The following is a 22,905-nucleotide window of genomic DNA, read 5'->3' on the forward strand; positions in this document are numbered from 1 at the left end:
GCTGCTGCCGATCGCGGCCCAGGTCGGGCTGAGAGAGCGGACTCCCCGAGCGGGGGTGCGGGCGCCGCCACCGCCGCCGCCGCTGCTTCTGCTGCTGTTCCTGCTGCTGCTGTTGGTGCCGCTGCCGCTGCCGCCGCCGCCGCCGCCGCCGCCGCCGGCGAGCGGGCGGGACCGGTGTGAGTGTGAGGGAGCGTGTGCGAGGGCGAGTGTGCGCGCGGTGAGTGTGCGCGAGTGTCTGTGCGGGATCGGGGGCGGGCGGTCCGGGCTCTCCTGGCGGAGCCGCCGCCGCCGCCGCCGCCGCCGCTCGGGCCCCGGCGCTCCTCGCTGCGCAGCTTTGGAGCGCGCGCCATTTTGTGAGATTTACAAAAATCCTCGTCGGGAAGAAGCGGCCGGCAGCGGCCGCCGCTCGGCGCCCGGCCCCGCCGTCGGCACTCGGGGGCCCGGGGACTGCGGTATTTGCCGGGGAGGGGCTGTCGCCTCCCCGGCCGCGGGCGCCCGCCGGCCCCGCCAGCCGGACGGACCCTGAGCCAGCGCGGCTGCGGCGCGGAGCCGGGACGCCGGGGGCGGAGAGAGAGAGAGAGAGGCGGCCGGGGCGGCGCTGGCTGCGGAGGCCGCGGCGGGAGGAGCGCGGCGCGGGAGCTCGAGGCTGAGGCTCACCGGAGGGAGCGGCGCAAGCGCCCCGCCATCGTCCCGGTGAGTGTCCGCCCCGCCCGCCCGCCCGCCCGCCCGGCGCGGCGCGGCCCTGCGCGCGGCTTCCCGGGGCCTGCGAGCTGAGCTCGCCAGGCCTCTCGCGGAGGGAGGGACCTGCCATCTTAGGAGCGGGAGGGCGGCCCGGGGCCTGCCACCGCGGGAGGGAGCCCGGGCAAGGCCGGGTCCCCGAGGAAAGTTACGGCGGGTGGGACCCGCGGCCTCGGGCCCGGCCGGCGCCAGACCTCCGCTGGCCTCCTGGGCGCAGGGGAGGAGGCTGTCTTCCTCCTCCTCTTCCTCCTCATCCTCTTCCCCCAGCTCCTCCCTCGTCCCTCCTCTCGGTCCCCACCGGCGTGCGGGGCGCCGGGGTTCTAGGCAAGGACAATGCACGGGTTAAGAAAATGGGGCTGGCTGCCGGGAGGCGAGGACGCAGGGCCGGGCCGGCGAAGGTCCGCAGCTCGCTGTCTGCAAGGCCCTGTGGGCCCGCGCCCGGGCCTGCGGACCCGGTGTGCTCGGAAGTCGGGCGGGGAGCGCGGGCGACCCTGGCCACCCGAGGGGCCGGGGTGACCTGCTTAGCTGCGGGAGGAGACACGAATTAGAATGGGTACCTGTGTATCGCCACAAAACTTCACCGGTCTATTTATAGGCACAGACCCACTCTGGCCCCAGAGGCACCCGAGTGCCTGAATATCAGCACTTAGCCAGAGGCCCCTCCCTACCCCGAAATAGTTAAAAACGGCAAAATTCGTGAGTCAGTGACTCCGACGACCTGTCTTTTGCCCAGCCCTAGATTCTATGAATCCTGTCATCGAGGTGCAGCATCATTTGCTTCTTGGGTTCTGCCAGATTGCCAGAAAATATACCTTGTAGCAGTGTTTTCACACTCGAAGATTACTGCCAGGCATTGTTAACTACAGTTTTATATGTTCCCTCGCTTAACCTACCAGTAGGAAATATCACCCATTTCACAGATGAGCATACTGAGCTTAGAGGGGGGCAGTGACCAGTCCAAGGTCATGCAGCCAGGACTCCCGGAGGCAGATGTCAGTTGTGACTTATGATAAGTCCCGTGTGATGACTCAGAGCTCTGACCTACAGACTGGGGGCGGGTTTTGGTGGAGGTAATTTAGGGTTGCAGAAGGGCAGTGTAGACCAGAGCCCTCTTAATGAAACTTGTCCCCCTCCCTCGAAGCAGACTAGTCAGCGTCCGAGTGGAAGGATGGAAACCCTGGTGCATTTTGTTCTTCAGATTTAGTTATAATTATAGTATAGAGCTCGTGTGTGTGTGTGTGTGTGTGTGTGTGTGTGTGTGTGTGTGTGTATTGACAAGTCAAAAGTTTGGTGTGGAGTTACTTTGTTTTTTTTAAATACTTTGATTTCTACTTTGACCCTTTTGGACTTCTCATATTAAATAACCATTAGGTACTTTGATTTGAGATGTCAATAATATAGTGGAATTACTTTACTTTTTGGTTCTTAAATTTCTCTTTTTAATTATTCTTAAAGAATTACATTTCCAGATAGACTGTAAATGGGAGACAGGAACTCAAATTCCACTGGTTAAGATTTCAAAGGGATAGTGGTTCAGAAAGTTTGTTTGGTTATAGACATTGGCTTTTCAGGGTACATGTCTTAAAGAACCTTGCCCTTCTGGTGCATCTACTTTGGCATGGCAGTGATGTCTATGGTAGCTGTCCAAATAGAGTTAGACTTCAGACCTTGCCAAAAAGTGAAGAGACTTGTCAGCATCTCCACCAAGTTCTCCTGTAAAAACAGCTACAGAAAGTTCCTATTTACCTTAGAGAGGCATAAGCTCAAATTATTTTAGAAGGGTCGCCCCTTGTGTCTGTAAGGACACACATTTCATATACCTGGTGGATGTTGAAGAGATTGTTTACTTTTGAAGGAATAGAATTGAATGGTAATTATTAGTAAGGTAGGAAAAGAGCTTTCTGGAGACATTTTGGTATGTGACCTATTAAAAATTTAACTTCAACCATTACTGTGTGCTAGGGATCGATAAAATGACATTGAAGATAACACGGGTAGTCCAAAGACCCTTGGCTAGAAAATCGCCCTTGAGAGCTTGAACTTTGTCACCTAGTTTTATTTATGGCTTCCTGTGTTTGTGACTTACAGATGGGAGTGAGGAGTGGTAAGTGCAACAATGTATTCAGGGAACTTAGGTTTGCGGTGCTGTGCCTAGCTTTGAAAGTGAAGATACCTTGTTATAGACATGCCATACTGTGAACTTTGTCATGAGTGTTTACGTAACTGTACAAAGAAAGTACATGCACATTTACTCACTCACACAGAGGTGTTCTAGAGTGTTTGGTTGGCATATGTCTATTACAGGAAGAAAATCTATAGAATTTTGGGTGGCAAAGAACTGTTTGTACTACATGAAATGACATATAAGACTCATGGAGGGTGGGATCATTTGTGACTTTGTTGGTACCTCTGATCAGATAAGCCATTTGTCACTTTCCTCTGTTACAAAGAGCTCTTACTTTGTACCTGCCAGTCAGTGCCCCTCCTCCCAGTTACTTCCCTTCTGCCTCTCAAGAGTGAGCTTGACCTCCAAACCCACAGACACCATGGGCTTCCAGAGTCTCTGGTGAGAACTTGGCTCTGCACTTGGATTATTAGTCTTCATAATTTTATGGCAGTCCTAAGCAGTGGCTTGGCACAGTCTACTTTCTGTTGAGTGTCTTGGTGGGTTTTCCTCCATCTGTACTTGTCTATTTTCATTTTAGAAGCAAAATCTTGCTTGGAAATATCAGTCAGGGTCACCTGAAACTTGAAAGCACATTTTACCTGTCACAACAAGCTGTACTACCAGGATAGTAGTGTATGGATGGGGTGGTTCTGCCTTCTAAAGACTGGGGCCCTGGGTTGTCCTGGCCATTTGGCAGTATTTGATGGTGAGACAGCCTGTGGTAATTCATAACTTAATGCTTGCACAATTTGGGATTACAAAATTTAGGGGTTAAAATTGGTGTTTAATTAATTGGAAAAAAATAATTGAATTGTTTCAAGTTACCTAAAGTTTCTCCTTTGTTGACCCTAAATGAAGGAACCTTGAAATCTTGGTTCATGTCAACTCTGTAGTGTCAGGCCAGAGTGTAAAGTCTTGTTGGGTGTGTGAGAGGTGAAGGCAGGTTACACGTGACTACAATAAAGGTTTATACTAGATAATGTAGACAAGTCTTGTTTTTTAAATTCTAGTTTCATTTTGGTATATAAAAACAAAATGACGGAAATACATTGCATTTGTATAAAACAGCTATGCTTTTTAAAGTTATATTTTGGCTTTGAAATTGTCCTTTGAGAATTCTGTAATGAGTTGCAGTTCTTGGTTGAGAATGAAACCTTACATTGAACATCTAAACTGCTGTAGCTCTACCAAGACATACTTCGTGTTGACAAAAACCACATTGGATTCTTGGCAGTTCTTCATAGATGCCCCTTTTTTTAACAATTTTTTTTGAAAGTTTATATATTATTATTATTGTTGATAGGTTAAATTTTGACACGATAAATTTTTTTTTAGGAACGTGCATATATAATACAGTAGTCATTTTAAAAATATCTCTTGATGATGAATCATTTTATCACCCAAAATTGAAATCTCATAATTGAAATGCTTTGCTTTTTGGGAGCCTACTGTGATGGTCTGACATGGAATGAAGCCAGCTTCAGAAGGCGTCATCTCTTCTTTAAGTAGCACCCCATCATCAAATAAACCCTAACTTTTTTGTTCCTTCCCTGTAGTGTAAATTCTAATTGGTCTTAATAATAAAAACTTGGAGTCAGATATTAGGGGGTGAAAGCTGAAAGATCAGAGAAGCAGAACAGTTTTTTTTAAAAGTTTAAAAAACAAAACACAATTGCAATGATGAGTTAATTTTTTTTTATTTAGAAGTATTAATGGGATTCCTGGTTGAGGTTTAATGTCCTGGAGCACACGTTTGGATAGAAGGGTGTTGAGACCGTGGCATCTCTCCCAGATCTGCGTGGTGCTTGGTTAGGAGTAGGAATTGAGGCTGTGTGGAGCTCTGGAGAGATCACCTGCCTTGAGATAGTGAACAAAGACTGTCCTCAGTCCCAGTGTCGGTTGTCCCTTGCAGGGAGTGACTTGAGGAGCAGGTCTCAGCATTAGTTTCCTTACCTGTGGCAGGTTGTCACAGGGCTCAGTGACACCCCCCTCCCCCGTCCTTTCCACACTTTCTTCTTTCTCTGTGTTAGACCTGGGACTTGACACACACTGTGCAAGCCCTCTACACAACCCCACCCCACCCCCTTAAGCCAAGCAGGACTTTCTACTTTGTTTCACAACCTTTATTGCTGGTAGCTGTATAGTGAGTCATCAGTGATTTATATATATATACTTATTCATTATGTTCATTTAATGCCTGTCTCTTCCTCTCCATTAGATTGTAAGGTCCATTTGGACAGTGGTGTGTCCTTTTTTCATGTGCTATTGGTTAAATTTAGTCATGTGGCCTTAGCTGCACAGGAGGCTGGGATTTGTGGTCTCTGGTGGGTTGTTTATTTGGCTAAGAATTTGCTTCTACTATAGATGGGCACAATGAAGGAAAATTAAACATTGCTTGTTCATTTCCAAATATTTTGGAAGAAACTTCTGGAAATAAGGCAGTTTATTGAACAGTCACTGTTCAGTTATTGGTCATTAAGCTTTTGTGCTATAGTTTGCAAATTTAAATAGGTTGTTGGTTCTGTAATATATACATCTGTAGTCCGCTTAGAATGAATTTGTACGTTTTTTGTTGTGATGGTTGGTATTTAGGGCCTGATAGCAGTTTACTGACACTATTTTCTAATAGATTGTAAACACACATTCTTTATAGTTGTGATTATATCATGTAAATAATATAGTCTAAACTTTTGGATTTACCCTTACTCTGCTCTGGACCACACTGTGTGTGTGGTCCTGCTTGTGACCACAGCAGATAGCACTAGACCGACACTGGGGTCTTGTTAGGCTTTCAGTAGTAAGAGAGGTGAATGTTGTGAGGATGATAGCAGTGACTTAGGGTACACTCACTACTGGATGTCTCCCCCTCGGAGCCCCTTCTGTGAGGAAAAGGGAAGACCTGGTCTTCCTTCCAGCTGCCAGTGGATCTAGTGGGGCCTTGGGCACTTGGTAGAGACTCCTCAGCTCAGGTATTTGTGTGTAGTTTTGGGATGACCTCTGCAATGAACTTCCTTCAGGGCATCCTGATGCATCACAGATGTCTGAAGCTCTGATGGTTGATTGATCCGCCGCCTTACAGAGGAGGAGTGCAGAGAGCCTGGCTGTCTGAGTTGGACCAGAACTGTCTTGCACTAGCTTGAGTTCTCTTGCTTTCTCCTCATGTGTGCTTTTTGTACAGAATTGCCGGGCTACAGGGCCGGGGTTTGAGGTGCATCTGTCTCAGACACTGCTCTTCGCACAGGAGCTCATTCCTAGGGAATGGTCACTGTGATTCGTTTCCTTTTAGCCCAAGTTAGTCAGAGGAATATTTAAAGGTTAGAGTTAAGGTTTTTATAAGGTATATTTCATGGCAGGACTCTGATAGGTGGCGTTGGGGTAGATCGGTTGGTGGGAACTTGCCATGATTAGATGGAACACAAAAGTACTACTTTTCCTTTATATCTGGTTGTTTATAGTTTTCACATGTTGGAATTCACTCCATTAGGTTCTCTAATTTAAAATGGAAGTAAGCTCAGAGGAATATCCTTTACCTATTTTCAGATTAACACTATTTTTATCACTGAGGTGGCTGTCATTTTTAGAAATCAGAGATCACTTGCACCGAGAGCCTTTTGAGATAGGGAAGGAAGAGTATGTCACCTGTACTTGTTCCTGAAGAAAAATGGTGTCTATGACAGACAGCTGTCACGTGGTGGGATTATCTCAGGCAGGTTTAGGAGCAGCTTCTCTAGGGGTTAAGGTTGGTGTCTTTCAGTCACTAGCTATGGTAACACCCCTGGGGATCATTCTACTTAGGACCTTCTGGGCTTAACTACCAGACAGAGTATCTCTTTCTTCTTAGTGTCTCTCCTGTGTCTGGAGTGTTAGTCTCACAACATAGCAAGCGTTTAATGTGCAGCTCTGATCACGTAGGCAGTACAATTCTTTAAAGATAACGGGCATATGTACCCATTTAAAAAGTGCTGTGGAATGGTGTCATATCACCCTCATTCTCATGGCTCTCAATAACTACTCAGTTTTTTCCTACTAGACATGTTCTATGTATGTTCATGTACAGTCACACATGCATTACATCTAATATGGACTATGCTGCGGAACCGTGCTAGATACACCCCTCCTTTGCTCCCTTCCCGTTCTTCCTTGGGTGGCAGTGGGGATCAGATCCAGGGTATTGTGCTTCCTTAGCAAGCACCCATAGTCTTGTTTTTAAAGTACATAGTTCTATATGTCTGTGTATGTATGCAATGTCCTACATTTAAAATCAAAGATAAGCTAGATGGTGGTGGCACATGACTTGAATCCCAGCTCTTGGAAGGCAGAGGCAGGTAGATCTTTGTGAGTTCAAAACCAGTCTGGTTTAGAGAGTAAGTTCCAGGACAGCCAGGGTTACACAGAAAAATCCTGTCTCAAAAGAAAAAAATCAGACATTCTAAACACAAAGTTTTTTATTTTTACTTAAACTTCATACTTAGAAACATTCGCTTGGGGTCCAGTCGAAGAGAGGGAAGAGGGATTCTGTGAGCAAGGAGAGGGGGCGTTCAAGATCACGATGGGGAAATCCACAGAGACAACTGAACCAAGCTCGTATGAACTCATGAACTTTAGACTGACAGCTGTGGAACCTGCATGGGACTCGACTAGGCCCTCTGCATATGGGAGACAGTTGTGTAGCTTGGTCTGTTTGAGAGGCCCCTGGCAGTGGGATCAGGATCGATCCCTGGTACATGAGCCCATTTGGAACCCATTACCTATGGTCAGACGCCTTGCTCAGCCTTGAGGCAGGGAGAGGGCCTTGGTCCTGCCTCAATTAAATGTACCAGGCTTTGCTGACTCCCCATGGGAGGCCTTAGCCTTTGGGAGGAGGGGATGGGAGGTGGGTTGGGAGGGGAGGCTGAGGGGGAGCAGGAGGAGGGATGAGAGGGAGAATCTATGGTTGGTATATAAAATGAATAAATTTTTTTTAAATAAAAAAATTCCCTTGTTAACTGACAGTGCTCTCTCTGTCTCTCTCTGTCTCTCTCTCTGTCTCTGTCTGTCTGTCTCTCTCTCTGTGTTATGTATATGCTTGAGTGTGTGACTGAACACTGCGCCTAGGGCATCATCACCTGTTTTCGGCCAGTGCTCTACCGCTTCCCCATCTCATCAGTCCTTCAGCTTACCTGAGATTGGGACTCACTGTGCCTTGGAGTCCCTCTGTCCCAGGCAGTCCTTGAGCTCAGAGCCTCCTGCTTCAGTATTTGGAGTAGCTGGGATTACAGGCCTGTATCACCTGGCCTGGCTTTATTTATTTATTTTGGTGACAGGATCTCTGTAGTACAGACTGGTATGGAATTCACTATGCATCTCACACAGACTTCAAACTCAGCAATCCTCCTGCCTCATTCAGTTGCTGGGATTATAGGAATGTGTTACTTCACATGACTTTCGTGAATGTGATTTTCTTTTCTAAATTGTTTTTGTTTGTTTTGATGACAAGGTCTCTCTGTGTATGTCTGGCTGTCCTGGAACTTGCTGTGTAGACCAGGCTGGCCTTGAACTTACAGAAATCTGCCTACCTGTCTTGGAGTGTTAGGATTAAAGTGTGTGCCACCATGCCAGCCTTTTTAAAATTTTAAAAAAGATTCATTTTCTTAATTTTTTTGTTTTTTTGAGACAGGGTTTCTCTGTGTACCTTTGCGCCTTTCCTCGAACTCACTCTGTAGACCAGGCTGGCCTTGAACTCACAGAGATCTGCCTGCCTCTGTCTCCCGAGTGCTGGGATTAAAGGCATGCACCACCACTGCCCAGCTTTGTTTTTTAAATTTTTATTTATGACTATGTATATGTATGTGTGTCTGTATGAGTATATGCCACATGTGTGTAAGTGCCCTTGGGTGCCAGAAGAGGGTGTTGGGTTCCCTAGAGCTTACAGGCAGTTATGAGCCCCTCCACTTGGGTACTGGGAACTGAACTGGGATCCTCTGGAAGAGCAGTATGAACTTAAACATGGAGCCATCTTTCTAGCCTCTTCCCCTCCCCTCCCTCCATCCTTCCTTTCTTTCCATTTCTTTCTTGATAGGCTCTCATGTAGCCCAGGCTGTCTTGACCTCCTTATTTTCTTGTCTCAACCTCTGGAATGTTGTTACAAGCATATGTCATGTCCGCTTTATACCGTACTAGGGTTCAAACCCAGGGATCCATGGGTTATAGGCAAGTACTCTACTAATTGAGATACATCCCAGCCCTTCCTTGTTAGGTTTTTTTTTTTTGGATAGGGAACTATTTCATTTTATGTATATTCTTTGGTTTATTTAGCTCTCATGAAGGGACATTAAAATTGTTTTTATACTCAGTTTTAAACAATGCTGCTCTAGTACACTTAACTGATACATATAGTTGTATTCTAAGCGTTTGCTGTAGAGTACCATTTATAAGGGAAACAAGCTATAAGCATATTTGAATGTATATTACCAACTTGTCTTCTAAAATATCCTACCAGTTTATGTGTTTACAATCAGTGTCTCAAGAGTGCATTCCTCTGATTCTTTTTTTGTTTTGTTTCTCTGCTTTTTTGTTTTTGAGACAGGATTTCTCTATGTAGCCCTGGCTGTCCTGGAACTTGCTCTGTAGACCAGGCTGGCCTCAGATTCACAGAGATCTGTCTGCGCCACCACTGCCGGCCAAGGCATATGTTTTTAAATAACAAGGTATTCACTCTTTGTTAGATACATAGTTAAAGATAGTTAATTATTTTCTAGTTTTCTTTTATCCTGTTGAATAACTGATGTTTTGATAAATTGTAAAAGTCTAAAAAAGGACTTCTTTTTCAATTGAGAAAATGTCTGCATGTCCTCTGTATGAGATGTAAGTGGTGGTTGCTGTTGATTGGAAAGGTGAATAGATGTGTATTCATGGAAAGCCAAGTGCAAGCACGACCACTTAGATATGCATTTGAGGAAAAGGGAGGAGGCGAGGCTGGTGGCTGAGTCGTTGCCGTGGAAGAGCTAGTGGGAGTGCCAGGAGGTGGGGTAGTTGGGGGGACTTGAGCAAGGGTCTAGACAGTAGGTGTCCTGGTAGAACCAGGTGTATGGCTTTGGAGAGGAGAGGGGAGGGGAGAGTTACAGAAGGAGACTCTGGAGGAGTGAGCGAGAGTTGTGGCAGGGGGAGGAGGGAGTGAGTGTCAGGAAGGTTGAAGACAGGTGTGGGGGACTGAGAAGGGAAGGGAGAAGGCAGGGGGTAGAAGTTCTCAGTTACTCTGTCAGTAGATCGTGAGGTGAGTTTCTGGGTTCGGACAAGAGTGTGGCCAAGGCTCTGGAAGTAGAGAGCAGGGGACTGGGAGGGTCAGGTAGGGAGGATTACAGAGGTCCTAAGAGTAGACTGCTTGTGTGACAGTGGAGACCCCTCCTACTGAGGATTGGAAGGCACCAAGAACAGAACTATTAATGTAGTTTGTGTCTTCTATGATGGAAGGTGAGAACAGTTTGCAGTACCACTAAGTCATGAGAGGGAAGGTGGGGTGGTGGGAAAAGATTTCAAAACGGTGACTCTGGGAAGGAGAAAGTGGTGTCATGGTTTGCGCTTGGGAATGTAGAGTAGGAGAGCATGTGAGCGTACAGTTTGTACCAGGTATCTTAGTATTTTCCTGTAAACCTCATGTTCTGTTCATTGTACATGTATCTTCATTAGAGGGCTGATTATCTAAAAAGCCTGTTCTTGTGTGGTGATACAACTATTTTTTTTTAATAATTGATTTATTTTTATTTTATGTGTATTAGTGTTTTGCCTGTGTGTATGTCTGTGTGAGGATCCCCTGGAACAGGAGTTACAGACAGTTGTGAGCTGCCATGTGGGTGCTGGGAATTGAACCTGGGTCCTCTGGAAGAGTGGTTAGTGCTCTTAACTGCTAAGCCATCTCTCCAGCCCTGAACTATTGATTTTTAAGGCAAGATCTCACTATGTATGCGTATATATGTACACACACACACACACACACACACACACACACACACACACACACGGCTCGCTTGGAACTCACTATGTAGACCAGGCTGGCCTTGAACTCACTGAAATCCTTCCTCTGCCCAAGTCCTGGGATTAAAGGTGTGTGCCCCCATGTTGGCCAGCATCAGAGTGTCATCCGTGGAGTGGAGCCTGGAAATCAGCTCTAAAACAAGAGCCACTGCTGTCTTTGCCATAGAGGAAATATGTTCTGGTGGGAAAAATATTTTACAGTTCCCGGGGTAGGTTTAAAAATACAATAGATATAAAATTAAATTCTCATTAAAGGGACATAGGATCTGTGATTTGATGATTTAAAAAAATATTTTTGAAGGTCAAAAATTATCTTAGTGTCCTTTTGACAGTTATTTTAGAGCTAAACTCTTTAGGTGTAAATAGGGCTGTAGTCTTTGACTAATGCTGTCTGCTGAAAAGTGTTGTGATTGGGTCATTTTTTTCTTGAAAACAGTTGCCATCACTATGGTGACTTTTGCTTTATCTTTATATCAAACATTTATTATTGATGGATAATTCCTTTTGTGATAGAAAAGTTTGTGAAAGTTCTTCAGAATAGCAAGGATAAGAAAATGAATAGGATCTCATTGAGTATACTGTGACTTTCGTACACTTCCTTTACGGTGATTCTATAGGACAGTTTAAAACGTTGGTAAATGTAGGTGAGGTCACCTAGGATGGCCAGAGTTTCTCAGCAGTGTCACAGGCATGCAGAGGGAAGAAAGGGAAGTTTTGGGATTCATGGCAGATAGTTTGGAAAAGGGCTGTTTGCTGAATAAGTGAAAAGTGGAGCCGAATAAAGGATGCAGGCCTGTTGAGAAGGTTCGGGATAGAAGTTTGTTAAAGGCCAGCACTGTCTAGAGAAGCAACAATTCTCTGTCATTAAGAAACAAAAGAAAATTTGTGGCAGAGGTTGTGGTACACATCCTGTGGAAGCCAGAGGTCAGCCTCTGGTGAGGTTCCTGGGTCCTCCCACCTTTACTTTTGAGATAGTGTCTTCTCCCCCAATTAGAATTCCCTGATGAGGCTAGTCTGGCTGGTGCAGTCCCTAGGAATCTGCCTGTCTCTGCCTCTATAGCGTGTGCCACCACACCCTCGTGCTCACATGGTGCTAGGGTCAAACTCAGGTCCTTAAGCCTGCACACCTGTGATTTTACCTCAGGAAGGTGAGGCGGGGCATCCAGAAGGGCTGGAGGCTGGCCTGGGTTACTCAGCGAGGTCTCGAAACAAACAAAGTAAAAACCAAAACCAAAACTCCCCCAAAACAAAGGACCCCCCCCAAAAAAAAACCCAACTTCCTTAATGGTGTTGTGACTTTTAGGGTAAAGACCAAAGGAGTCATAGGACCCAAGTCCTTCCTGCCTAAATGACTTGTCCTAGGTGATTGACTCAGGCCTCAGCTCTGTCTGCATCGTGTGACCCTGACTTACTCGTCTTCTCACTGCTGCTTCTTGGTCTGGAGTTTACCCTGTTTAGGTAACTTGTTTCCTCCTTCAGTTTTAGCTGAGATAGCACTTGGTTGGGGAAGACACAGCCCCTCACCAAGTTATTCTTAGTTTATCAAATCTCAAGTCTGTCTAGTCTTTGTTCATAATACTTATTAAAATTAGTTAGTTTTTTAGTGCCTATTTGATTAATCCTTTGTAGACATTAACCCTTAGTATTTGGCAGTCTTAGGCATTCCAGGTACCTAGTACGGTATAAGCACTAAATAAACATGGGTTGAATGAATCAATAAACTTCTTAGATTTTTTTCTTTAGTCCTAAGGACAAAGAATTACAGCAGGGCATATTTGCATTTGGAATAAAGAGCAGAACAGGGAATTTGTGAGCCTACAAAAGGAAGAGATGAGGTCTTTTAGAGATGAATAAAACTGGAATCAGGGTGTGGCAGCACACTTATGCCAGTTTTTAGGCAGGACTGTGGTAAGTTAAAGCTTCATAGTGAATTCTGGGCCACAAGGTGAGACCTTCCTTAGAACAAATGCCACAAGTAAGATTGGAGAGCTCGCTGCACGCCTTTAATCCCAGTACTTGGGAGGCAGAGGCAGGCGGATCTCTGTGAGTTCGAGGCCAGCCTGGGCTACCAAGTGAGTTCCAGGAAAGGCGCAAAGCTGCACAGAGAAACTCTGTCTCGAAAAACCAAAAAAAAAAAAAAAGATTGGAGAGCTCTATGTGCTATGCATAGGAGAAAGAAAATGACTTATTTGTAGATTAATGTTTATAAATGCCTACTTTATGTTGGGGCAAAATATGAGTATGTGGAGTGGAAAGATGATACCTTGTATATTAGAGGACTAGCGCATTTTAGTAGTTTATTGAAGTCCATACAACTCTTAGTGGATCTTTGGAGCAGTTTTATTGGGTGAGAGAGACAGGGTCTTGCCAAGTGGTCCAGACTGGGTCCGACTCACTGCACTCCCACCTCAGCCTCCAGAGGCGCGCACTACCTGTCCTCCTAGGGAGTTTAAAGTCACTGAGAAAAATCGGCCTGATACTGCTCTCACTTGTTACTCCTAGCCAACCGAGTGACGTCCATCCAGCTGGAGTTTCGATCCAGCGTTGTAGTAGTTCTCATGTGCACATTTAAAATAAGTCTAGCTTTCAGAAGTGACAGAGGTGAAGACAGGAGTCTGGATGCCTTTGGCTTGAATTTCCACCTTCAATTGTAAGAGAGAGGGAGAGTTTATTGCATGGAGGGGTTTTCAAAAGTGAATCTTGTGCCCGTAGTTAGAACTAGTGAAGCTGTCAGTCTTGCGAGTGCAACAGTTGTTGGTAAGCTTATGAGGACAACATTTAAAAAATGTTTTTCAGTGCAATTGCACAACTTCTCAGTGGCTGGTTTCCAAGTAATAGTACCAAGGTAAAATACAACTTGAACCTCTAAATTGTTTGCTGTTTGAGACAGCTGTCTGTCTGTGTAGCTCAGGCCGGCCTTGATCTGAGGATGGGAACACGGGCTTATGTCACCACTCTAGTCTGTGAGATGATGGTGATGACGATGATGTGTTGGGAAGTAAGGGACTATTTAATAGTAACAGTGACCACTCTTAGTCCGTTCCCTGCATTATGCAAGCTGTTGGACAGGTAGATATTTATTAGCTGTTGACCCTGGTCAGCAGCCTTACAAAGTAGCTAATAGGGTCTGTATTTTATAAGTTAAACAAGTAGGATTCAGGGAATTCAATTTGCTTTATATTACTCTTAGTAGGTCCACATGCTACTACCAGATAAGCCCAGTTCAGCATTTTGAAGGAAGGGGGCCAACCTGCAGCCATTGACCTAAGAATCAGATAAACTTGGTGACCTAGAGCTCTGGGGTCAGTTCATCACTCACCCCCCACCCCCCCACAGGGTTTCTCTGTGTAGCCCTGACTGTCCTGGATCTCGTTCTGTAGACCAGTCTGGCCTCGAACTCACAGAGATCCGCCTGGCTCTGCCTCCCGAGTGCTGGGATTAAAGGCGTGCGCCACCGCCGCCTGGCAGTTAATCACTCTTCACAGCTTTCTGGTTGGAGAGTTGTTCTCTCGATGAACAAGTGTTGCTGGGAAGCGACTCTGCTTTCTTTGTCTGTGCAGTTAGAATGCAGTCATGCCACTGGTCTCCATCCTTCCTGTGCTGGCTGCCTCAGGGGAGTCAGGCGCAGTGCATGGTTTGTATTCAGAGGCAGCAGCGACAGATTCTAGTTGTAGCATTTAGTTTCTGTTTTCAATGGTGTCAGGACAAGTGGCAGTGGTTGACTCTAGTGTCTTCATCAGACTGGGTCTGTGGTTTGCATTTGGTCGATGTGTCTATGTCCCTGTACCTGTACAGTGTTTTCTTTCTACTTTTTTTTTCATTTTTTTATTTTTTGGTTTTTTCTTTTTCTTTCTTTTTTTTTTTGGTTTTTCGAGACAGGGTTTCTCTGTGTAGCTTTGCTCCTTTCCTGGAACTCGCTTTGGAGAGTAGGCTGGCCTCGAACTCACAGAGATCCACCTGCCTCTGCCTCCCGAGTGCTGGGATTAAAGGCGTGCGCCACCACCGCCCGGCCTCTTTTTTTTTTTTTTAATTGCTTATTTTTATTTGCATTGGTGCTTTGCCTGCATGTATGTCTTTGTGAAGGTGTCAGATCTTGGAGTTACAGACAGTTGTCAGCTGTCATGTGGGTGCTGGGAATTGAACCCGTGTCTCTGGAAGAGCAGTCAGTGCTCTTAACCGCTGAGCTATCCATTTCTGTAGCCCCCAGGGTTTTCTTTTAGTTACTTTCACACTAGCCCAAAGTCAGAGTTAGTTCCTAAGGAACCCTGTACTTAGACCATGCTCAGTGGGTAAGCCAGTCCTAGGGAGGTGGGTCTCCTGGGGCAGGCTCACCTGCCTCTGGGTCAGAATGAGCTAATGATGAGTTCAGTGTAGAGTAAGGAAGAGGCCTCTGAGCAGTTTGCTGCTGACTGAGTTTGCTGAATTTGAGTGCCTGTTCTAGTCAGGATACTTCAGATGGGGATACAGGAACAACGTGGTACACCTCTCCACAGAGCCCGTGTTTTATAGTAGGAGACAGAGTGGGTAGGAAAGTAACTGATATAATTACAGAAGGGAAGCCGGGGTGATATCATAGAGAATGAATGGGTCCCTGTCTGTAGAAGTTACACCCTGGAACACATTTAGTTTAAACTGAAATGACAAGGAGTCATGACTTCTGTCTTTGACTGTGAGATAGCATTCTAAATGTTATTTCCTACCACACACATTTAAAATGTTTTTCAGTTATTGAACAACATGTAGCACAGGAAGATACACGGCTACTGGACAGAACTTGGGATCCTTGACAAATGGGAAGTGAGTGAGGCCCAGCTCCATCTGGAGGCTGTTTCTAGACCTCAGTGTGGAGGGTGGGGATGATGGCCTCGCCTCAGCAGGGTGACCGCACTGCATCCAGGAAGAGGCTGGAGCTGCTGAGGACTGTGGGCTTCTGCTTTGAGGAGCAGTGCTCTGGAGAGGAGGAGGAACAGATAGAGCTCTGCTGGTTAGTGCCCTTACCTGAGCAAGTACCTGTCTGCATGCAGTATAGCATGCAGGTTTCATAAGGAACGTCTTGTGGGGAAATTGTAGGGGGAGCAATGAATTCTCAGAGCCTACAGAGGACTGAGAATTGAGAATTACCTAAGTACTTCATATTCAGAGTGGAAAGATCTCACCAAAAGCAGTGTTTATCAAGACCCCGGAAGAGCTAAAGGAGTCCTAGAGTAAGAGATCAGACTGTAACTGTGTAAACTGTCTGGCACCCAGCTAAAGTTCTGTGACTTACAGGGACTCAATTGAAACGAATCTGAAATTGTACACAGATGTTAAAATTAATGCACAAGGACATTAAACATTTAGAAAGGAGACACACAGAAGGTATACAGGAGGTTCAGGTTAGTGCAGTAAGAACTGTAAAAGGTGACATGAAAATGCAGGGTACAGCAGAGAGTAGTGAGCAGGAGTGTGGGGGAGACTAGGAGACTGACGTGCATAGTTAGTGGACTTGTTAACGTGCTCTTGTACAATGCAGGCTTCCATTACAGTTTCATGTTGACATCTTGTTACGTGAGTCTTGCTTAAGAATCACTGTAGTCAGGCATGGTGCCGTTCCAGTACTCCAGGCAGAGGCAGGTGGATCTCTGAGTTTGAGGCCAGCCTGGTCTATAGCCAGTTTTAGGCCAGTGAAGGCTACATGGGGAGACCATGTCTCAAAAAACACCCCCCAAAACAACAAAATAATTGTGGCCTGCTGTGATAGGCCACAGCAGAGTAAAAAGGACCGCTGTAGCTTTGAGGGCAGCCTTGGTGTAAGTGGGGAGTTCCAGATTAGCCAGGGCTACAGAATGAGATCATATTTAGAAAAAGTAATTGTAGCTACAGCCTGAAGTTGATTTACTTGATACACATAACAGCTGAAAATAAGTCTCCCAGTAGAGCGGCAGGGGTGGCCAAACATTATTGCTGTGTGACAGTGTCCTCACAGAATCAGCAGTGTGAAGCCCGGGAACATTACCTCAGTGTCTATGAGTCAGGTGTCTGGGTGCATCTTAGCTGGGTCCTCTGTCCTGGAGTCTTAAAAAGCTGTTAGATTTGATTGGGGAAAGGTCTCGAATAAAAGGATACTGCTGCAGGCAAGATGAAGACTGGCAACTTTGGTTTCTGTCTGCCTTTTGGCAGGTATCTGTCTGAAATTCCTGCCACATAGTTCTTTCCAACTTGGTTATTTGCTTTCTCAAGGCCAGAGTACGAGACTCACTTCCCAGGCAGTAGACAGTCATATCCTAACCCTGGAAATGATGTCTAGATTACCTTTGTTGTATTTTCTTGGATGAAGGTGACACCAGGGAGAAAGAGATACACAATGGGTGAACACTGAGCTAGTGTCATCATGGGAACCAGCATCAGGTCTGTCACCAGTAGTGTGGTGAATTGGTAAAGGCACATCTGTGTTTCTGGTCTTCAGTTTTGGCTTTGAATGTCAGCCCTGTCTTCCCCCAGCCATATGCAGAGCTCTAGTCTTGAGTTCTGGGTCTAAGGATATCAGCTTCTGCTCTGTGTAGTTGTGAAGAGGAAGTGGATGCAGATGAGCAGGAACGCATCTTCAGATCTCAGCTATGATGGTCAGAGTCTTTCCTGGCTCATTGTTGATGGCACCTGGCCTCTCTCTCTGTTGGGTTTTAAAGCACCCCGAGCTTGTTCTTTCCTTACTTCCTACCCGCTCTCCGACTTTTCTAGCTCCGTGCATTTGTGGGTTGGTTCGCTCTTGTTGGGCTGGCGCTGAAGGCCTGCTGTATTGTGCGTGGAGTTCTACTCTCAGTGTTGGCTGGTGAATTTTAAGGTGATGTCAGTGCAGTCTTTCTTTGAGAGGACACTTATTGCTACTGTATGGTGTTCTGGGTTCTAGGGAGGTCAGGCTGAGATGAGAGTAGCGTGTCCTCTTTCTAAGGGGATTAGATACTAGCGACTTGTAAACACTTACTGTCTGGACTTTCCATTCTCCCATCTATAGTCACTGTCTTTCTGTTTAAAAAATTGTATCACTGTCTTTTTGTAGTAGTTTTTATTTAACACTTTTCTTTTCTTATCCCATCCATTACATTCTGACCAGTTTCCCTCCCTCACTTCTCCCAGTCCTTTCCCCTACTGTAGTTTTAAAAAAGCCTTTAACGGATTTTAGTTGAGAGTTATTTCACTGCAGATTTGTAAGCAGGCAGAGCTGAGTGTGTGGGTCATCCGTGTGCTGAGTGTGCTTGCTGAAACCTTGGTCCTCAGGTTTGGTTTGGTGTGTGTGTGTGTGTGTGTGTGTGTGTGTGTGTGTGTGTGAGTGTGATGGTTCTTGTGTCATTCTTTTTCTGTTCCACCCACAATGTACTGTTTCCTGGAGTCTGTAGTCTTCCATGGTTCTTAGTATCATGGAATGAAAACCACATTTATTAGCAAGTATTCAGAGTCTGTTTGTACCTGACTCTAGTTCATCTTTGCAGGTCGTTTTCTGGACTCCTGCCTGCTCCTTTCATGCTGTAGCTGTTCTGGGTTGTGGTTTTCTTTCCTCTGCTCTTTGCTCTCCCTTGAGCATGTTGTCTGCACTCTTTTACATTGCCTGTGGATCATAGAGCTGGCATGCATCACAGATGCTTCTGACATTGAACAAACAAATGTTACGTTGTCTAATATAATGTCACTCAAACTTTTTGTTGCTCATTATCATTTCCAAATGTTATATTATCTCATTTAATTGCAGTGCAGCTCTGCAAACCATTATTCATCTTTCATAAATGCTGTTGAGCAAGTTGCCCAAAGTTGCATAGCTGTGGATATGAAAGTTAGACTTTACAGGTGTCTGTGTGCCTCTTTTAGGCTTAATTTTAGCTGGCTCAGGTGTGGAATAAAGCAGAAAATCATGTCCTTTGGAACCAGCATTAAAATGCTTCTATTTCAACCCTAATGGAGTGGGTGTGAGGGAAGCCTCTGTAGCTGTAGTTACTCATTTAGACCCCATCTCATGTGAGTACATATATTTATAAAGTGATTAGTTGTATTTGGGGCCATTCTCAGTCCATGTGTGCTGCTGTGACAACACTTACTCAGATTGGGCACATTATAAATACTCCATGTCACACAGTTAGTTACTAGGTCACTAGCAGAGTCACTGGTGAAGGCTTACCCACTCCTCCATGGGATGTTTGTCTGGCTCTGCCCTCACATGGCAGGCAGAGGGCAGGTAGGTCATCCATACCCAAACAACTTGGCACTTTGCAACAAGACCCATCTCTTTCTTTTAGTTTTAAACAAACAAACAAACAAACAAACAAACAAACTCTGTATGTCTCTCTGTGTGTATATGTGAGTACAGATGCCTGTGGATTCCAGAAGTAGGTATTAGGTCTCCTGGAGCTAGAATTACAGGTGGTTGTGAACCACCTGATAGGGGTGCTGGGACAAACCCAGGTCCTCTGGAAGAGCAACTGAGACATTGCTCCAGTTCAGTCCCCAACTCTTTTTTTTTTTTTAAATTATGTATACATTGCTCTGCCTGCATGTATGCTTGCCCACCAGAAGAGGGCACCAGATCTCATTTTAGATGGTTGTGGGCCACCATGTGGTTGCTGGGAATTGAACTCAGGTCCTCTGGAAGAGCAGCCAGTGCTCTTAACCTCTGAGCCATCTCTCCAGCCCTCAATCCCCAGCTCTTAGTGCTGTCATCAGGTTCTAAAAAACATTTTGGAGGAGACACCACTCTTCAGAGATAGTGCATGCTGCTGCAGTGCAGTGGGACAGCCTGGCTGAGAGGACAGATGTAGTCACAGCATTGCGGGCTGAGAAATGAAGATAAAGTACTAGCAGGTTCACTGCTGTTGTGGCCTCTGCTTCCCAGCGCCATCTTGAACATATTGTCAGACGGAGGGATGCAGGACTGTCTCTCCCTGTCGCTGCCTGTCTGTGTCTTTAATAATCTGGAGGGGGATCTCTGCCTCTCTTCTCTCTCAACATTAGGTGTTTGGTTCACATTCCAAGGATCTGTTGACATGCTGAATGGAGTGTGAGGAGGTAGGATTCACAGCCTGCTTGTCAATTCAAGAAGACATTTCAGAGAGAGAATGTTACTGTAAAACATTTTACAAACAGGTTCACTGTAATTTTTCCCATATTTGTTGGTTTAGAAAATGTCAAGGGTACTTGCTGCCGCCTAACTAACCTTCGTGGTGACATAAGCCACAGACAGTACTGATTGTCTGCTTCATTCCAGTTTGGGCAGGATTATTTCCATTCTACATGGTGTCTGTAATCACCCTACCGTCCAAGTTGACTCAGCCTTCGCTTGTCTGGTGTCTCTGTCATCTTCCATATTGCCTTTTCCCTCTCTGCCTGGACTTTCTCACAGGGTTAGTCTTGGGTAGTTGGGCTTTCCAGAGGTGCTGGAGTTGGAGCTGTCAGGCCACGTTGGAGTTTATTTCTGGAACCATGCCACTTTCCCATATTCTCTCGTCATGGGGCAGGTAGTCTCAGGGAGGGGACTGTACAAGTTAGGGCTACTGCAAGAGTGGTTGATTGGAGCCCATGGACACTCTCTGACATAACAAAAGGTAACACTTTGTGTTGGCCTATTCAATTATTTCTGTATACAAGGACATAATTGTATCAGCTTTTAGCTATAAGTACATTGAAAGAACTATATAATTAATGTAATTTCAAATTCAATTAAATTCTATATTTGTAATTTTGATAGATTTCATAAGCACAGATTTGGGGCTAAGGCAGAGGTGATCATGAGTACTTTAATGGGCTTCTCAGCTCCAACTTACATGTCAAAGCACCACATTAGGAGATAAAAGCCAGGCTGTGTAGTTTGTCAAATAAACCACCTCTTGGGTCATGTTACAATCCATAAAACACCTCAAGTATTCCCACAGTGAGCTCTGACTGTTTTTTGTACAGGGAAAGAAGGGCTAGGCAGCCTTAGACTCTCTGTAACTGAAACTCCAACCTGCACACTCTCCAGCTTCTGAACAGGGAGCCAAGAAGACCCAGGAGACTCCCTCAAGAGACAGGTTCCTGTCCAACATGTTCCTCTGCCATGGCTATCTCTTCTAGGGAGTAAGGTCAGTTCTGTGTCTGCTCCTACACAGTGGTGGAGGAGAGGTTAGAAGACTGGGCCCCTTGCCCAGGTCCTGCAGGAAAAAGGATGGGATGTATTGACATTTGCTTTTTGACTTCTTTCTTTGTTTGAGCTGGACACAGATAAAAATGCTTCCCTGGGATTTGGTGGGTACTAGAGGACAGATATGGCAGAAATAGAAGAGTGATATTTAACCCATTATCTTTTATAATTTTACAGTCTAGTTTGTAGCATGACATTGAGGGTGGAGGGAAGGAACAGATAATTAAGAGCTGTGTCCGATGTTCTTGCTTCTTCCTGCCCTGCTTTCCAGTCTTCCCTGGCCCGTCAGTAGCCGTGTGTAGGCTTAGAGAATCTGGTAGGTAATCTTCTAAGCAGTTTCCAGTATCCGGAATTCTATTATCAGATTTTGTTCCACATTAGAGGTGTCCTGTGAAGGGAGTTATTTGCACCAGGCGTTTAAACCGTAGTGTATTAGGGCTAACAGCCACGCTGCGCTAGCAGATACTTGAGGGCCTGGGCTAGTCTCAAGGTGGGGGTGGCAGGCTGCCTCACTGGTTCATTCATTTTTTAAAAGTTTTCTGCTTTCATTCATTGGGAAGATGGTCTGTGCAGGAGAGCACAGGACTGGGAACTGTTCATTGTTTCCTGAGCTCTAAAAGTGGCAATGTCATAGTCTGTTTAAATTCTGTTTATGGGCAGTAAGACACATGGTCATATCACCTGACTAGAGGATGGGAATCACTTTAACAGTAAAGTGATTGGCCATTGAAGTCAAACTAGGTGGCCAGGATCTCTGTATTTTCACAGAATATTTTTTGGGAGAACTTTTTGCCTTTTTTTTTTTTTTAAGATCTCGTTATTTATTTATTTTATGTGTGTATCAGTGTTTTGCCTGCATGCGTATATGTATGTGCCTGATGCCTGTAGAGGTTAGAAGAAGGCATTGGATCCCCTGGAACAGGAATTATGGATGGTTGTGAGCTGCCATGTGGGTGCTGGGGACTGAACCCATGTCCTCTACCTGCTGAGCCATCTCTCCAGCACTGCCTCCTCCTCTTCTTTGTCAGTCAGTCATGTGTTTACACAGGTAAATTATTTTGACAGGTAGTGTGTAACAATGCTAAGGATGGTGTGGTGAAAGGTACTTGAAGTTCATTAGAACTGTGTAACTCACCCAGCCTGATGATGTGTCTGCCCCATGAAGAGCTGTTGCAGCCTTCTGTGTCCTCAGGTACGCATTCAGTCTCTGCAGTGGAGGTCCTCCTGCCGTGAGCCAGCCCAGAAAACCTTCCTGAGTATCATCCAGGCTTTTGGACTCTGGGTTCTTACCATAAATTCCCAATTTGGCCACATGTCACGATTGCCTAGGGATCTTGTTCAGGCTTTAGGCTCAGGCCGTGCCCTCAGGAGATTGTGATGGTTCTGTCTCAGAATCTGAATTTTTAACAAGCAGGCCCTCGGGGTGATTCCGATGGAGCTGTCAATGTTGGAACCACTTCCATAGACAGTTGGTGTGTCGTTTTCTCCTACAAAAGTGCTTCAGTTCCTCATGGACTGAGAGAACACGAATGGGCTATACTTGGAGTTGTTTGGTAGACTGAATAGTAGCATCAAAGTGTTGGGTGCTTTGTAAATGGGGTGTCTTCTGTGTGTTAGGGTGGTGTGCACAGAGGTGAGAGGTCACTCCTGGAGAAATCAAAGGGAGCCACAGGCAGGAAGAGCAGGACTCCGAAGATGCTAACTGCTTGGTTTAACTGCTTGGTTTAACTGCTACTCAGACCAAATTGTGAATAAATACTTGTACTTTTGTTTTTGCATAGTTCTTGGGATCATAGGTGACAGCTTGGCGCCCTAAGTTAAATACATCTTGAGTGTGGTCTGCATGGAA

General features: G+C 45.6%; 1 protein-coding gene across 3 annotated transcripts in view; it reads left to right on the forward strand.

Annotated features, from left to right (window-relative positions):
* The first annotated feature begins 549 nt into the window (after positions 1 to 549).
* The window catches only part of Dyrk1a (dual specificity tyrosine phosphorylation regulated kinase 1A), a 133,154-nt gene continuing 110,798 nt past the window's right edge, over positions 550 to 22,905 (forward strand). The window contains exon 1 of one of the 3 annotated variants that reach the window (XM_052741277.1): positions 550 to 693. The gene's annotated coding sequence lies outside the window, so the exon portion shown is untranslated. The remainder of the gene's footprint in view (positions 694 to 22,905) is intronic. The other 2 variants (XM_052741275.1, XM_052741276.1) reach the window with 2 other exon arrangements.

This window comes from Peromyscus californicus, unplaced genomic scaffold (genome assembly GCF_007827085.1).
Source record: "Peromyscus californicus insignis strain IS unplaced genomic scaffold, ASM782708v3 Scaffold_16__1_contigs__length_79575227, whole genome shotgun sequence".
In the NCBI taxonomy this organism is placed as follows: Eukaryota; Metazoa; Chordata; class Mammalia; order Rodentia; family Cricetidae; genus Peromyscus; species Peromyscus californicus.